This window comes from Conger conger, chromosome 3, assembly GCF_963514075.1.
Source record: "Conger conger chromosome 3, fConCon1.1, whole genome shotgun sequence".
NCBI classification, from domain to species: Eukaryota; Metazoa; Chordata; class Actinopteri; order Anguilliformes; family Congridae; genus Conger; species Conger conger.
Genome location: NC_083762.1, coordinates 16885214 through 16897209, shown reverse-complemented (window position 1 = coordinate 16897209; position 11996 = coordinate 16885214). Strand labels below are relative to the sequence as shown.

At 47.1% G+C, this 11996-nt stretch overlaps 1 protein-coding gene across 4 annotated transcripts in view; it reads right to left on the bottom strand.

Moving 5' to 3' along the window:
• Positions 1-11996, bottom strand: part of ppp3cb (protein phosphatase 3, catalytic subunit, beta isozyme) — a 53428-nt gene that overhangs the window by 40336 nt on the left and 1096 nt on the right. The gene's annotated exons all lie outside the window — the stretch shown is intronic.

Genomic DNA, 11996 nt, shown 5'->3' with positions numbered 1-11996 from the left:
CATCAGAATGGGGAAGAAATGTGATATCAGTGATTTCGACCGAGACACTGTTGGAATAGACGGGCTGCTTTGAGTATTTCTGTAACTGTTCCAACTGTGTCCTGTTCCAACTGTGTCCTGTCCTAACTGTGTCCTTTCCCAACTGTGTCCTGTTCCAACTGTGTCCAGTCCCAACCGTGTCCTGTTTCAATCATGTCCTGTCCCAAATACATCCTGTCCCAACTGTGTCCTGTCCTAACCGTGTCCTGTCCCAACTGTGTCCTGTCCCAACTGTGTCCTGTCCTAACCACGTCCTGCCCCAACTGTGCCCTTTCCCAACTGTGTCCTGTTCCAACTGTGTCCAGTCCCAACCGTGTCCTGTTTCAACCATGTCCTGTCCCAAATGCGTCCTGTTCCAACTGTGTCCTATCCCAACCGTGTCCTGTCCCAAATGCATCCTGTCCCAAATGCGTCCTGTCCCAAATGTGTCCTGTCCTAACTGTGTCCTGTCCCAACAGAGTCCTGCCACAACTGTGTCCTGTCCCAAATGCGTCCTGTCCCCGAGGTCTAATAGTCATTGTCTGGTTATGGCCGGCTTTTGTTGAGACAAAGCAAATTAACTCAGACCTGAATTAATATTCTTCCTGCTTTATTTGTTTATAGTAATTGCTGCTACAGGCCGACCAGGGGCCTGTTTTCCGCAGAGCAGGATTAGTGGTGTGGCCAGATAACTGCACAAAGTACAAAAGCCGGAACAGCTCGTTTTTGCCTCAGTTCATGTCCCAGATTTCTGAGGGTTCTGGGTTTTATTCAGTGCAGTTCTCCAGTTCACTCAGGATGCCAGGGGGGGGTTATATCGTGAAGCAGGATTACTGGGTTAGCTGGGTAACTGCACTGAGTAAAACCCGAAACAGCTCTTTTTACTTCAGTCCATGTTCCAGATTTAGGTTGGGTCTGGAACAAACAAACAAATACGTCAAAATAAATAAATAAATAAACAGTATCATTGGGATCACTTTCTGAGCTATTCTTTCCAGCTGCATGCATGATGAAACACTGACAGCCAATCAAAATCCATCCGGATTCACAGCGTGTCACGTTCAATACGGCAGACGACATAACCAGGAGGGTATTTACAGACCGTTTTTGTCCATCAGTGCGGACGCCGACACGGTTACGGTTATAGTTACGGTTATAGTTATAGTTGGTGCGGTCGGGGCCTTATCCTCAGTGATCCGGCTGTGTAGAACAGGCCCCAGGAATCCTCTGGTTTCTCCGTCGTGCCTGTTCTACCTGCCTCCCCGCTGCACCGGCTCTCAGGGGAACGCGCCGATATCATCGGCGTTACCGACGGCCTGCGCGCCGCGGAGCCCCTTTCCGCTGGCGCGTCGTTCGCCGGCGTCAAAAATCAGCCTCAGCCAGAACCCCGACGCAATTAACGAGCTCCGCAGCTGCGCCTCCCCCCCCCCCCCCCCCCCCCCCGGCTCTGATATCGTTCCTGAGCGACATCTGGAGGGGATGACGGTGACGGCGTCCGCCAGGCGAGTTCGTCACTCCGCCTGACGTCACGCCGTCCGACGCTAACTACCGCCATGATGAGCATAAAGAATCATCGCAAAGAATCACTTTACTTTTTTATCGAAATGCATCTCGGCCGAAACTCGGCCTCTGAATGAATCGGTTCGGGCAGTATGTTTATTGAGATCAACGTCATTCGGTGTGAAACGTGCAACAGCGCAGCAATGGTCTTAACGCTAACATCAGACGCCGTAGTGTACAAAAATCTCTTGCCGACGGTTGATGGGTGAATCTCGCACGATTTATTTTTAAATGATAAAATATTAAAGACATATTCAGGACACCTGTCATTGTAAATATAAAGTCTTTTTGCTGCTCTATTCTATGTTCAGTCAGATTTAAACACTCACGTCAGCCATCTTGAGCAGATAGCTTAACCCTTGTTTTTTTCTCTCAAATATAAGTCAGTGTTCTAGAACTTCACTGCTTTCAGTCGCCAGCGGCGACTGTGACACCAACATTAGAATGTTCGGTTGAGAACATTCTAAAATCACTTATTTGTGACCTCACACCTTTACAGGGTTGAGGAGGCCTTATGAAAGACACTCAGACTGCTTGCCCTGTGTGTGTGTGTGTGTGTGTGTGTGTCCACCACTGGGCCTCTGAGCTGTCAGTATCACTCTGAATCCCCTGCCTGTACAATGTCTTCCTGGTGTTAACATCATACTCTTGTCCTCCTGAGACGTGGTGTCGTGATAGATAAGCTGCCCCTCAAAAATACGCCCTGCCTGCCCCTTTGAACACTATTTAACCATCCTAGTATGTTAAGACTTTATGACCAGTTTTACGTTTGGGGTCAAATTGAGCCCAATAGTTTAAATAAACAAAATGATTGTAATAGAAATAGTTTGACACATTGTGTGTCGCCTCCTTATTGTCTCCCAAATTACTAGCCTTTTATCCATAAATATAAAAAATGTGTGAGAAGCATTTAGAGCCAAAGGCACACTAGTCAAGGTTTAGCACCTGTATGGGAAAGTGCCAGTGAATCATTCACAAAGAAATATGAGCTAAAAATAAAAATGGTTGTATATTTTCTGACAATTTATACAGTTACAGAGGGTCAAAATAATCCCACACAACACATTTATGGGCCAAGTTGGTACAGGACTTAACATAGCATTATGTTTACTATTTACAAGTACCAAATTAGAAAATTAGAAAGATCATACAGTATAATTATGAAAAAAGGTTAACTGGTTTTTAAGAGATGCCAAACACTAAATGGGGTTAAATTGACCCCATTATTAGTTGTATGCAATATGTATTTATGTGTGTATATTCTGATTGAAATCCTGGTACGGTGTACTGGTGTGTTCTGGCCCACTTCACGCACAGTTTTTTACTGGGGAGAAAATATAGATTGACGAGACCAGACAAGAGTACCGGCATCTTCAAATAAGTGCAGGTACGCAAGAAAAAGTAATGGTACTCCAAAGGGAAGAATGTAGACGCGTCAGTCAATCAATCAATCAACGAATCAAAAGTGCCCAATGCCTGTAACACCCCTGCAGATCGAGACCCCTTCACAACAGCACAATGTGACATTTCCCATCATTCCTCTCTCCTGGCCCAGAGTCCTGGCGAGCTTCCTGCTCGCCTTGTTGGGTCAACCCTAACCCCCTCCGGTTGGGTTAGCCCGTGGTGAGTGTAGCTGTCCCGCAGGTCCAGCAGGGGGCAATGGAGGAGCCCCACCAGGACTAACACAGATAATGGCCCAGAATCGCAGCCGGGAAAGTAGGCCGCTTGTTCCTGGGCCCCAGAGGTTGCAGAGGGGGCCACAGCTGAGCTACACGCTACACGCTACGCCGCCACACCACACGTCATACCACTGCTGAAATCTATTACAGCGTTACCACTGGCGACGCCTGTCACACTCCCCCACCGCCCAACTCCAGGGCTTCACACTGATTCGGGCTAACAGGCCCCACTGTATATGCCATCTGCATGCAACTAATGCTACATCCTACAGCAACTCCTAATGCTAACCCCTACGGTGATTCCACCATAGAGCTAACGCAAACCCCTATATTGAATCTGAATGCACAGAGCTATTGCTAACCCCTACAGTAACTCCTAATACATTCAGCTAACGATTTTAGGAGTCATTACAATGACTCCTAAAAGACAGAGCTAATGCTAACCCCTACAGTGACTGCTAATGTGCAGAGCTAGCGCTAACCCGTATGGTGAATCCTAATGTACAGGGCTAGCGCGAAACCCCTGCAAAGACTCCTAATGTACAAGGCTATCGCTAACCCCTACAGTGAATCCTAATTAGCACAGCTAGCGCAAACCCTACAGCGGTCCCCACATACTGGCGCAACCGCTAGACTTTAATTATGATTCTGCTCTGCAGTGCTGTCATAGCAGAATCAGACCACCCCAAATTAGTGCTGCTGAACTGCTCGTACCGGTGTCTGCTTGTGTCCTCACCATGTAGCAAAGATAAGCATGTGTGCATGTGTGTGTGTGTGTGTGTGTGTTTGTGTGTGTGTAAGCTAGAGGAGCAGAGAGAAAAAGCCTAAAGAAAAAAGTCACAAGTAACTGAGGATGAACAACAGCGTGTGTGTGTTTGCATGTGTGTGTGTGTGTGTGTGTGTGTGTGTATGCGCCTGCCTGCCCCGCCGTCTGTGACCCAGATCAGCCTTGCAGCGAGACGCGTCTTTGAAAGGTTGTTTTTTTTTTCCAAGAGCCCGTTTGAAGCCGTGCAATTAATGCACACTTTGCTCGCGAAAGACCATCTGTACACAAAACTGCACAAACAATGGGGCAGCCCTGATAGCTTGGCCTCATTAGAGCCTCCTCTACCCACAATGCACTCACAACCTCCTAAAAATAAACCGCGTCCCAGTCGGGGAGGGGGGTCAGCAAAGGTGTGACTACAGTCTGTGGCGCCGTCCCGTCGCACTACCCCAGGGTGACCTCCAGAGGGCGGAGCCGAGCACTTTCCTCCCACGGTGCCGAGCGGCTGCATCTGTAGCCCTTTAGCGTGGGGTTATGCTGCCTGCATTTGTTTACCCTGTGTGCGGGGGCGGACACACACGTTTCCGAGGGAGACGCGTTCGACAACGCCGCGTGTTTATCACCGAAAGCCAAAAACTATACGCCTGCGACAGTCCTAAAAAAAAACCTGGCTCTCTAATTGAGCTATGGAGTGTGTGAATGATTGATCACAAGCCGAGACGTTTGTCCTGGCTATGGGCATCGACTAAGTAAATACATATTTTTTTAAGCTACAGCGATGTCTCGAAATTACACCCTGTGTCTCTGAATGGGACTATGAACGCGAACTAGGCAATAAAAAACGTAATAGCTTCGATCTGTCCGTTTTGTCATATCGCGGAGACGGTAATGCCGTAATGGTCGACGATCATTGCGGAAAGTGAGAGTTCTAGTTTAGGCCGGGATGCTGGCAGCTGATTGGCCAACAGGGGCGGTGCTGGCAGCTGATTGGCCAACGGGGGACGGTGCTGGCAGTCGATTGGCTGAGACCAAAGGGAACCGTGTACTGTGCTCGCCGCTCAGAGCTGTGAGTCATCAGCACCCGGAAACCTTCTGTCAGAGATGAGATGACGACTCTCAAAACAAGAGACGTGACCTCATCTTTACCCCGCTCCTGACGGTTCTCAGCCATACGGTCCTCCAACCCAATTTCAGGCCAATGCCCCCCCGCCCCCTTCTCCACTGCTGCCTCCTCACCCATTGTGACGCAAACAGCTTCCCTGTCTGACCATCAAACTATCACTGGACGCTCAACCCTTCCAACCCCCTGTGCCCGACCCACTGACAGGGTTTCTGACTAAATTAAAATATGGGGAAATAGTTGTCACCCCCCCTCCCCCTACCCCCAGTGTGGGACAGACAGTATTTCTCAATAATCACCATTTTTGGGGCCAGTACCCAGCGAGCAAAAGCCAGACTCTCGACGACGAGAGGGTTTTAAATCTAGGTTGAGAGCCGTTTTGACATGGACACTAGATTAACCCCAATTTACCGGGATATAGTCTGGCTACATCCTCGTAGGCTAGAAAACTTTCACTTTTCAAATAAACGTAGCCTGGTTTTCATGGCACTGGCCTCAGAACTGGAGTTGGTCCCTGGGTGCTGCACTGTGGCTGCTCACAGCTCCTGAGTAACTAGGATGGGTCAAATACAGAGGACAAATTACCCCACGGGGTTCAATAAAGTATATATTACGTTCTCTTATCTTGGTAGTAGCACAAAGAGAGAAGAGGGTGATCCTGTGCTGGTGCTACCCCAACCTTACCGCAGCGATCCTGCAATGCTCCGGGAACGCTGAGCACCTCAAAAGGCGGACACTTCCGGAAAGTTCTCCCACTCTGCTCCTGACAGCTGACAGACCGCCTTCAGCGTCAATCCCTCATTCAATGGCTGCCATTTGTACCCACACACCATCTAGGAAACATGCTAAAGGCAAACATCTAAAGGCAAAGTCCAGGCTGAAACACTTTGACATTGTTTGAATGTGCATATCGGTGTGGTGATGTAAAACACCACCCAGGTCCTACTGTCCTACTTTGTGTCGTATTTCAGACTTTGATAAGAGAGTGTGCCTTCAACTCACTGTAGTAAAAACTATAAGTATCAGATAGTAATTTCAGCCCATTTGGAACAACTTTCTCCGCTAATCAACTTTCTACAATAAACTTTCTGAGAGAGATCAGTTGTTTATTAAGAGGACATACACGTTTCATACAGACTGCAGCAGCATGACTTCCTGGGGGATTGGGGGTGTGGCCATGAGCTACTTTGCATTTAGCCTTTTTTGCTTTTGGCTAATTTCGTCATGAAGAGGGGTCGCGAAAGTAGTTCTGGGTAACATTGGAAAATAACACAGTGGAGTACATCTGGTAGAAGCCCAACAGGACAGCAAGTGAAAAATTAGGAAAAAAAGCAATAAAGTCAAATATATTACAAATATCAGATAATGAACCTTGGAATTAATTTCACATTGCTGCTACATGTTTACACAAGCACTCATATACACACAACCAGGTTAAAGGATGCACTGTTCAGTTATAGAGCACAGACTTTCTACTCGACAGGACTTTATAAACAACAACCATGTTATAACCATGCTTTTTCATTTCATAATCCGTGGTCATAGCTGATCTCTGTACGTCCACTCCAGATCTGGGTCAAATACGTTTTGGATTCAAATTCAAATTCTTCAAATAGATTCAAATACTTTTAAATGCTTAACTGAGCTCTTCCGGTTTATTAGAACCTATGAAAAACTCTGGAAAAGTACAAAAACTCTTGGTTGGCTCAATTGCACCAGGAAAGATCAAAGGAGCACAGAAAAGTATTTGGATCCAAAACAATTCTGTTTTTGACCCTGGTCTGATCCAGACTTTAAGATTTCTTTTCATAATTACAGGTACTTCCTGGCGCTACGCACATGTGCTACTGAACCCCCCCCCCCCCCCCCCCGAACTGACAAGAATGATAAAAGAGACAAGAAACATGTAATACTGTTTAATCACGAAGAAAACAACACAGCAATACAGTCTGATATGAGACATACCAGGGAGCATAATTCATGTCACTGCTGACAGTCCTATCTACTCTAAACACAGCTTCATGTGACAGGTAGTTAGAACATGCGTTGAGCAATCATACAGGCCTTTCTCAACATCTGGCAGCCGAGCTGACACGTTCCTCCATATTTCTACAGCTAGATGTCTTTATGCTTCCTTGTCATGTGTGGTAATAATTCATTCGACTGCTGCGTGTGAACAAAAATAAATCAACAAAATGCAACTCGAGCTCTGCTGTCTGACAGATTCATACCTCTAGCTTTGATTGTAGTTACTATGCCCATTTTCACAAGACTGGTTTATTGGGTAAAACAGTTGTCACACAAGGCTGTGTCCCTGAAGGTGCCTTTAGATGACAATAGCAGACTTCACCTCCTTTCTGAATACCCCGGGAGAATAGTGCAGAGCTACCTGGCCTGCCCGGATCTGCACCTGCTCCTTCCTGTTTCACACCTGGGCACATTCCCTGGTGCTGAACCCTTTCAAGAGCAGGTTTTTTTTGTGGAATGCTTTTTCTGAATTCTAAGTCGGAGTTCTAGAACTCCACTGATTTCAATCACCATTAGTGATTATTACATCAGCATTAGAATGTTCAGTTAAGAACATTCCAATCACGTATTTGTAACCTCACACCTTAAAGGGAAAAAAACACAATCTTCTCTCTTCCTCTCCCTCCTTATCATACATATTTACCTCACTGTTTCTCTGTTGCCTGGAATGAGAGCAAATGGAAATCTACTGTATTAATATAATGCTGTAGGTTTCATACACTCTCAGAAACAAAATGGTTCCAAAAAAATCCCTGTGATTCCATAGAAGAACCCTATAGTTCAAGGGTTCTTTGTCGGGCAAAATGGTTCTTTGTCTGTGAGCTTTCACACTTCACACCCATGAGAGAGGGTTTCATAAAGAACTACAACAGTGTTCCTCTATGGAGATAGGCCAGAGGCTGTTTTGAGTGTATGACATGGTGTAAAAGTTGTTACTTAGCTGATGTTTTTATCCGAAGCAACTTACAGGTGCACTCAAAGACATACTCCTGCTGTTGCCCTTGACCAAGGCACAGGCCTCAGAACTGGAGTTGGTCCCCTGGCATTGCACTGTGGCTGTGCACTGCTCCTAAGTAACTAGGATGGGTCAAATACAGAGGACAAATTATCCCACTGGGTTCAAGAAAGTACATCTTATCTTAGTTGATTAAGCAAAGCAGGGGACAATCCCCCCAGGGTTAAGGGCGCCTTGCTCCTGGGCCCAACAGCTGTGCACATCTTATTGGGGCAACACTGGGGCTTGAACCACCAACCCTCTAAGTACCAGTCATGTACCTTAGTCACTAGGCCACAGGCTGCCCCCAGGTGTCTGATGGTAGCAGCAGTGTAGCATAATGATGATAGGGACGGCCTGTAGCGTAGTTAAGGTACATGACTGGGACACGCATGGTCGATTGTTTCGATCCCCGGTGTAGCCACAATAAGATCCGCACAGCCCTTGAGCAAGGCCCTTAACCCTGCATTGCTCCAGGGGAGGATTGTCTACTGCTTAGTCTAATCAACTGTACGTCGCTCTGGATAAGAGCGTCTGCCAAATGGCAATAATGTAATGTAATGTAATGATGACTGAATTAGGCTTGCAGGTTTGATCCCCAGGTCGGACACTGCCACTGTACCTTTGAGTAAGGTACTTTACCTGAATTACCTCAATATATATCCAGCTGCAGACATGGACTGCATGTGAAAAAAAAAAGAATACAAGCTGTATGTGTCACTTTGGATGGGGGCGCCTGCTAAACGGCAACAATTTAAATGTAACGATTGACTGGTGTAAGAAGAGCCTTCCATGATCCAGCTAGAACATGGGGGCAGCATGTAGCCTGCTGGCTACGGTACATGACCGGGACCTCAGCTCCACCCCTGACTCAAGCCTCGGTGCAGCCAATAAGATCAGTGCAGCTGTTGGGCCCTTTAGCAAGGCCCTTAAGCCTGCACTGCTCCAGGGGGGATTGTCCCCTGCTTAGTCGCTTGGGATAAAAGTGTCATCTAAATTACCGTAATGTTAACGTTAATGTTAGAACTTTGTACTTACTAGCAAACACTCAACTGTACACATCGTACATGCCTTACTCCATCACGCAGAACACAATATCATGAGCAATACACCACTCATACTAGACTCAACATATTCGTATGCTTAGTATGCGGTCTCGAACACGGCCATTGACTTTGTTATTAAACATGGTGCTCGCTCTACACTGTAATGCACCTTGCAGTTTTGTACTGAATCTGACATACATTCCACCCAGATACACTCTATACTGAACTAAACATAGAACAGGCCATGCAGGGGTCGAGCTGAAAACCACCCTTTCTCTTTCTCTCTCTCTCTCTCCCTCTCTCACCAATCCTCTCACATTTTTGGCTGATTTTTACATTTATTTATTTCATTCTAGTGTAATGGATTGGTTATGATGTTTTAATAACGGGGTATTAATCTCACTCTATCTCTCTCTCACACACACACACACACACATACACGCACTCTCTTTGTCTTTCTCTCTCACACACACAAAAAAAATCTGCCACTCTCACACAGACACACTCTGTTTCTCGCTTTCTCTCTCACACACATACACACACTCTCTCTCCCTCTATATATCTCATACACAAACACACATAGACACATACTCTCTGCCTCTCACACACATGCACACACACTCTCTGCCTCTCACTCTCACACACACACTCTCTACCTCTCTCACACGCACACACACACTCTCTGCCTCTCTCTCACATGCACACACACTCTGCCTCTCTCTCTCGCTCACACACACACACTCTCTCTCTCTCACACACACACACACACTCTCTCTCGCTCACACACACACACAGACTCTCTCTCTCTCACACACACACACACTCTCTCTCTCACATGCACACACACACACTCTCTGCCTCTCTCTCTCACACACACACACTCTCTCTCTCTCACACACACACACACTCTCTCTCTCACATGCACACACACACTCTCTGCCTCTCACACACACACACTCTCTCTCTCACACACACACACACACACACACACTCTCTCTCTCACATGCACACACACACTCTCTGCCTCTCTCTCACACACACACTCTGCCTCTCACACACACACACACACACACACACTCTCTCTCTCTCTCTCTCTCTCTCGTTACAATCCCTGCTCCTCTCACAGCTCTACGCCTCGTCCAGTTTCTTACACAGCTCCTCCTCTTCACTTCCCCACCTCCCCACCTCTCGCTCTCTCTCTCCTAAATCCTTTTACACTCTCTCCATTTCCTGCTCATCCTTGTCCTCCCCCTTTCCCCGGAGAGTACCACAAGTACAAAACATTGTTATTAAAAACCGGCAAGCTTTCAGCCAACTCAACACCACAGAGGTGTTAAACAACGAGCCTACGGCCTCCCACTGGGTGCACTTCCCTCTCCTGCACCTGCCAGGGCCAAAGGAGTAGCCTTGAAACTATGAGACAATTCGTCTCGTTCTGATGAAGGCTTGTTATGGTCGATACGTGAACTCCTACATTAACAAGTGTGCGAGTCTCATTGTTTCGCGGTCTATCCGGCTGTCCCACAACTTTTGCTGTCTGTGTGACAGCGTCGATGCGTCATCCGCGTGCCCTACTAAACGCAGCGCACTCTGCAGAACCGCTGCTCCCCGGCCTGTATGTCTCCGCGCGCACAGTCTCGCTGCAAGGCGCTCTAGATCCGTACGCTTGCAGCTGCGCAGACAGAAGACCGACCGTCTGCGATGCGTTGTTATTGTAACTGTAGGTCGCGTTTGCCGTGCGTGTTGGCGGTCATGGGCTGCTGCGTGCAGCGAATTATGGGATGTCGAGTCAGTGCAGTGGCCGCGCTTGCTGTGCGTTCGACCGCGGGCACCACGGCCAAGTACTAGTACGTTCCTGCAGATCCATCATTGCCGATCACACACTCACGCATCAGAAAACGCAGGCCCCATCCAATCAAACTGCAACGCCCGCTCTCCTCTCAATCCCAATCTCCTCTCGTGTCCTGTCTATTGCAATAACCCCTAAATCAACAGCTATTGTTTAGCAAGCTTTCGGAATGACTGTATTAGAATGACCATCTTTAGCTATATAGGCTACACAAAATTAAAGGCAAGAGCTGGAATCAGTCTACTGTTTGAACCAACCATAGCATCACCCTCCCACATATTGTCAGACACGTAAAATATCCCATTTATAAACACTGGGAATCGCAATAATAAAATCGTGCGCGCGGCCTCCATACCAGCATCCGTACGCAAATAGGCTACGCAACAAGGCATTGTGAAACTCCATTTTTCCGGAGAATCTACTGTCAGTGATGCCCCACAGCCTCAAAATAGACCATGGCTCGGAAAAAAGGCAGCAAATGTTGTTAATGTGGAACAGCATGCGCATGGAAGGCTCCGAGCTACATTCGCACAGATGCGCACCTTTTCCGAAGCGCCGTGACACGGGATATAATTAAAAGCGACATTACCAATGAATTTACTCAAATAAGCTCTGAATAACTCGACAGGTTTCGAATTGTGTACATATCATTGTGGTGTAAGCGACAGAGGCCGCGCCAGACGTAAATATCGGGTTCACCTCTATAATCTTGTAACCTACAGACACCAAACGAATTCGCATTAATGCGATTCCCATCTGTGCATCAGTAATAATCACAAAATCACAGAGAGCGTTATCTGTGAAGTCCATGCAGATTACACCACACTCGCTAACTCCCATAGCCGTCTCCGGTCGTAGAAAATTTCTGAAGACATTAATGGTATCACCATATAGGCTTGTTTGTACGTTAATCTGGAACCTAGCAACACATTTTAC